General features: G+C 36.2%; 1 pseudogene; it reads left to right on the top strand.

Annotated features, from left to right (window-relative positions):
• Positions 1-391: 391 nt before the first annotated feature.
• On the top strand, positions 392-5715 carry LOC114284561 (LEAF RUST 10 DISEASE-RESISTANCE LOCUS RECEPTOR-LIKE PROTEIN KINASE-like 1.1; annotated as a pseudogene).
• Positions 5716-6614: the final 899 nt, after the last annotated feature.

Genomic DNA, 6614 nt, shown 5'->3' with positions numbered 1-6614 from the left:
ATGTTTCACTATCTCTTCTAAAATCAATTGGTGTTTAAAAAATAATTCACTTATGTTTTTTATGGCATTCCAATCCATCCATGGTCAGCATGCCTGTTTTTAGAGTGGTTCGTGTTGTGTATCCAACATTTTTCAATTATTTCTTTCTTTATTGGTCCAAATTTTAGTCCTAGAGACAAGAACTTGTATCCACAATCTTGTGTCCATTTGTTCTTTCTTTCTTTCTTTATTTTATATATATATAAGTAAATTTTTACAAGTAGACCATTAAAATGAAAATTAGGGTAGAGATTACATCAGAATTCTCATATATCACACTATCACAGTTTGCATTGTGATAATATTTGTGCTAATGGTTTATCATGTTTCATGATCATATACGGGACATAAAATGAAGTGGGGAACAACGCTTGATATAGGTAAATATGCCCCTCCTATTAAGTTTCTTCTATTGTTTTACATTCTATAAATTGATCTCATAATCAAATATAAAATATATATAAAAATGAACAAAATTTTAGAAAAATTAGTAGTGGGATTTACATGTAAAAATATTTTAAGGCCAATTATACATATGATTCTTTCAATTTGTCTCTTATACTAATTTGGTCAATGTAGTTTCAATTTTATCAATTTTATCTTTACTTTTTGACATTTTGTCAATTTAGACAAATTAATAACATCTATTAAAAAATTAGATAAAAATTAAAGGTGAAGTGATCCATTCAAAAGCGAATGGACCAATAAAAGTGAATGAATCAAGTCAAATTCGACAATAACTCCTCAATCACTTTGAAGAAAGTGAATGGACTATTTTACCCATTGATCCATCTAATTTCTAAAGGGAGACTAAACTAACACAACGTAAAAAATTCAAGAGTAATATTGATACAATTAGAATTGCAATGACCAAATTGACCGAAAAAGTAAATTACAAGTATTACTACAAATGTAATTTGTTCAATATTATATTCACTTGGATAGATTTTGTTTGATTTTATGAATGATTTTTGTGCCAATAGTTGTCTAAACTTCTTGTTATAGAGCATATTCTCACTTGGTTTTTTGTTTTCAATTTTTTTTTTTTTTTTTTTTTGATAATGCAGGGCTTGGGGCAGTGGGAGTTATTGTGGTGGTGGCTATTGTTTGCATCATCTATCATCACTGGAACAAAAAATGCAATTCGACGTCATCTTGGATATCTCGATACACTTCTCATACATCTTCAATGAATGATATTGAAAAGGAAGCAAGCTACTATGGAGTCCAAACTTTCAGCTATAATGAAATCCAAAAAGCCAGCAACAATTTTGATTCCAAGAAAGAAGTTGGAGATGGAGGATTTGGCACTGTATACCAAGGTATTTATAAACCCAAAACTATCCTACAAGCGTAACTTGCTTTAATGAACGAATGAATACAGTTGTTTTTTTTAGATAGATGAATGAATACGATGTTGGCAGCACAATATTCTACGAATTTTTCTTCTTCTTCTTCTTCTTTTTTTTTTAATGGAGAATGCTTCGTTTTAGTCCCCAAAAGGATTGGAATGTCCAATTCAACCTGTGGACTTACCACGAGTCTCACTTTTGATGATTTGATTAGTAGAATTGCTAAATTTTTATATGTAGATTATTTATATTTATCACATTTATATTATAAAAAAGTAGATAAATAAGTTTCAAAATCACATTTATTATCCCCCTTTTTGAAAACCAATGTGATGAAATCATATGGTTGAAATTATCAGATCAATCTTTCGTTCACACATTTTTTTTTCTTTTTTTTTTTTTTTTGTGTGTGTGCGCATTCATGTGTGCGTGCTTGTGTAGATGATCTACATAGAGAGATTATCAACGAATCATCGAATTGAGGCCCTTAGAAAGGCCACGAGCCTAGACTGGATTGTCCAGTCCTCATAAAGCTACCTTTTTTTTGAAATATTTTGATGGATAAAATATTTTTATAGTCCCTAAATTATTCATTATGTCACTTGCGTTGTCAAAGTTTCAATTTTGTAAAAGTTGTACTCATAGTTTTTAATTCAGTCAATTTAATCCGATTTTAAGCAAGCCATCTAAATTGTTAACCACTATTCCAATGACTTATAATAAAAAATTACACAAACTCTGGAGCATATGACACAACTTGTTTCTTGAGTTGTATATTATAGAGTTCCCTTTCTTTCCTATGGTTTATTGTAATGAAAAGCATACTTACATGCACCATTTGATTGAGACCAACCACTTTTTTCATATAATCTTAACCAAGCAAACTTCGAGACGGGTGTGTAGTTGCAGTGAAGCAATTATATGAACATAATTTCAAAAGAGTGGAACAATTCATGAACGAAATAGAGATCCTCACCTATCTCCACCACCCAAACCTCGTCTCCCTCTACGGCTACATCTCCCGCCACTGCTGCCAGCTCCTCCTCATCTATGAATACATCTGTAATGACCTCCACGGCAACTGAGCAAAACCCAGTTCCCTCTCTTGGACTACAAGAATGAGCATTACATTTGAAACCACTAGCACATTGGCTTGCCTCCATGCTTCTAACGTCATTCACCACAATGTCAAAACTAACAACATCTTGCTCTACAACAGCTTTTGCATTAAAGTTACTAATTTTGGACTTTCTCATCTTTTCCCAACTGATGTGGCCCATGTGTCCACAGCCCCACAAGGCACTCCACGTTATGTGGACCCCGAGTACCATGAATGCTACCAACCTACTAATAAAAGTGACGTTTATAGCTTAGGGGTTGTTTTCATTAAGCTTATATCATCTAAGCCAGCAGTGGACATTATAAAGCATTGCCACGAAATTAATTTGTCTAATATGGTGATTAATAAAATTAAAAATCATGAACTTTATGAGCTTGTTGACCCGTGCCTTGGGTTTGAATCGAATTATAAGGTGGGAGAGATGATAGAGGTGGTTACTGAGTTGGCATTTTAGTGTTTGCTGAATGAGAGCGATATTGTCACGACCCCATTCCGCCCCTAGTAGAATGTTGCCGTGATGGCCAGTAATCCGAGATTACCAAAGGCCAACTTATAAAGATTCACACACAATCAGAGTATGCATATGGGGCTTACATGTACGGAAGCAATAAATTTAAATCTAAGTAGTCCATAAGAGCTGTGCATAGATCAAATGAAATGACATACATCCTAACATGGTCTTACAACTTGAGTACAATAAAATAAGTACATAATACATCTTGATCAAAAGGCTTCTCAAGCCGACATATACAAAAGAAATGAATTACAAAGCCAAGAAGCATAATCTTCTAGATGCCACAAAATAGGAATCCAAAAACATCTTGCAAAACACATCTGGACGTCACCACCTTCATGCTCGTCACCTACATATATATAAGGAGAGGGTGAGCTTGGATACTCAGTGAATGATATTAGTAATAAAGGGTTAAATGAATGATATCCGAGATCTTTATCAAAACAACACATATCATAGCTTGTACAAAATCAAGGGATGAACCAAGTTCATATATCTAGTCTTTCAAAGCTTCAAAGGATGCTTACTAGCATCAATATAATACAAGAGATGACATTCGGGACAAACCCACGCGGTAAACCGTCGGTGGCAAGACAAGGGAGATATCTCAAACAAGGGTGCTAGTTGCATTATAGTCCCCTAGCACTAAGGACTTTCCAAGAATGTCATCAAAACAAGATAATACTTGATACAAAAAAATTAGGGATAATCATTCATGCTTGAACAAGCACTTTTCCAAAACGAGACAAGCAAAGCTTTATCAAAACTTTATAACATAGCTTTATTAAAAATACCACTCATGTAGCTCTTCGGGTGTGGGGGTTACAAGCAAGGATCCAAGGCCTACAAGTACATAATAAATCCCATTGAATGCATTTCAAGAAGACAAGAAGAGATGCTCAACAATGGACATGGAATGCATTCCTAAAACAAGCTTTGCATGAGTGTAAATGATCTCGACATTTCTTTCAAAACTCAGTCAAGACGAAGCACAACACGGGCTGGGAGTTAAAACACTGTTTCTCATCTCGGGAAAACATGCTGGGTACCTACCAGGTCTTGGCCGAGATGTGGTCCCGATGACCACATTCAGGGAACGAAGTCTAGGGAAAATCTGGGTTTCCTTTGAAGAACATGAAGAATATGAACATGAAGAACATAATTCCTAAAATCATTACTTCTTTATTCAAAATATGAGATTTCGTGGTATGAGTTCAAAAACATGGACTTGGGTACCCATACTTGGAGATTCCATGAAAACAAACACAAAAACATGGATTTTGATACAAACTTTCAGATCAAAATGTGGTTTTATTCCAAGAACACAAGAACATTATTTTCTCTTTCTAAAACAAACGTTAAACCAATGCATGGCTCATGAATCATGCTAGATCATGCAATGCGATCGAATAAACATAAAGAATAACAAGAGTAAATCAAGAATCTAACCTCAACACTCGGATCAAATGGTTTAGACTCTAAGGATCAAGCTTGGAAATCTACTTCTCTCTCAAGAACTCCTCTTCCTCTCTCCCTAGAGCTTCTCTCTCTTTCTAGGACAAAGATATGACAAATGATGTGGGTTTCTCTACTGCCAGCAGGCTTAACCCTCTGCTGGGACACGTGGCACTACCGGATTGGGTTTCCTCAAAAAGGGGACTGAATGACAAGACAAGAGCATGACAAAGTGTGTATAAGAAGTAAGGTGACATGGGTACTCCGGCAGGTAATGACCTCGGATCAAGACATAGGCTTCGGCAAGTAAGGTCTCAATGATCTCGGTTAGGAAGGATAACACTTGGCCTAGCTGTGCTACACTTCGGCCTAGATGTGCCACACCTCGGTCTAGGTCATAGCAGTCCAGGAACAAGATCACCAGGTGCAAGGATCAAAGATTTAGGATGTCTAAATGATAACATCTCGGCCTAGATGATACACATCTCGGCCTAGGTGATGCACACCTCGGCCTAGATGACGACATCTCGGCCAATATGCCAGGGCGAAGGTGGAGGTCAACCAAAGTGGATTCCAAGATGGTCCTAGGTATAAGAGGTTCAAGGGTGTGACCTAGGCTTAGGATGACCTTGGCTTAACACACACCAAGCAAGAAACAAAACATGCAAGCAACACTTAGACAAAACGAATCAAGGTCTGTAGATGCAAACTTAACAAGACAAATTCATGTGAATGCATGCGAGGATGACTAAGATAAAGTGAGGGTTGTTGCAGATATGAGGCCGTCTATGAAAGAAGTGTTGGAGGTTTTGAAGGAAATTAGCAGTGTGGGTTATGATAGGAAGGTTGCCGAGGAGGTGGATATACCGACTGATGATGTTGTGTTGTTGAAGAGTGATCCACCGACGCTTTCGCCTAATTCTTTGAGGAAAAATTGGGTTAGTAGGAGAAGTACCACATCTAATGCTAGTAGTAGCTAAGTTAATGTATCATTTTTATGCAGTCAAGATCCATTTTATAGTAAATTTTGCGTGATAATGCCATCTTATTTTCATCATGAATATGAAAGTTACTCTGAATTATAATATTGCCTTTGTATATAGTGATAAAATCATTCATTGTATAAGTCGATTGATTTTTTTTTTTCTATTCATTGTTTCATTGTTTTTATTTGTTCTTAAAACTAGGCAATGAACCACGCCCAATTTCCGGGTCTTAAATTGTCATGTCGATAAATTTGTGTCGATGGAGAGAATTTTTTCACAGAGAATAAGGGAAAATGAAAAAATTATTGGGAAAAATGTTAAAACAAAAACTAGATCATATATGTGATAATGTCACGATATAATCAAAGAATTTATTAGGTGTTCTCAGATCAACACGTGCACTTGTTATAACAATACCACAATACAATATTAAGGTCACGTGACATTCTGTTGGAAAATTTGGTTTTTATAGGCTTATTTTGGGCCAACTCTAAGCCCAAAATTGAGTGGGTCCCACACATCTTTTGGGGTGGGTCCGAAGAGGTGACGTGCTCCTTGCCGCACGGCAAGTCACACCGTGAAAACGGTTCGTCAAAGCCATTTATGAGTGAATGGGAACTTGACATCGTTTTTAGGTTCATGGAATGGACAATTAAAGAATTAAAAGTGGATTAACTTGTAAGGCTTGTCCCACATTGAAACTTTAAGAGAGCATGTGTATGTATATAAACTCTAGGTGGCAACACTTGGGTTGGGTCCCAAGGGGCACCCCAAGTTTGTAGAAGTGAGGAGTTATGGACAAAGTGAACCTTAGCCCAAACCACCACATATATGCGCGCACGTCGCCGACCGGCCAAGCCAAGCCATGTTGGGCGCGGGTGTTGGTCGGATCGGTCTAACATTAATTTTTTGGACAAAATTTATTTGAATTTTTTCAAATTCTTGTAGGAAATTATTTGAATTTCAAAATGTATTTGAATTCAAATTTTTTGTCCAAAAACTTTGCCTCCGAATTCCACTAAATTCCCAACTGTTAAACAGGTTTTTTAACTACGAGACAGGTTCAAAACTGCCCAGCAGTTTCTGGATAGATCCAAAACTGCTACAGTTATCTGTTGAAATTGCTCCAGATCTATTTGAAATTCAAA

Source organism: Camellia sinensis, chromosome 15 (assembly GCF_055761805.1).
Source record: "Camellia sinensis isolate YWXY chromosome 15, ASM5576180v1, whole genome shotgun sequence".
In the NCBI taxonomy this organism is placed as follows: Eukaryota; Viridiplantae; Streptophyta; class Magnoliopsida; order Ericales; family Theaceae; genus Camellia; species Camellia sinensis.
The sequence above is the reverse complement of the archived record's forward strand: the minus strand, read 5'-3'. Positions and strand labels throughout refer to the sequence as shown.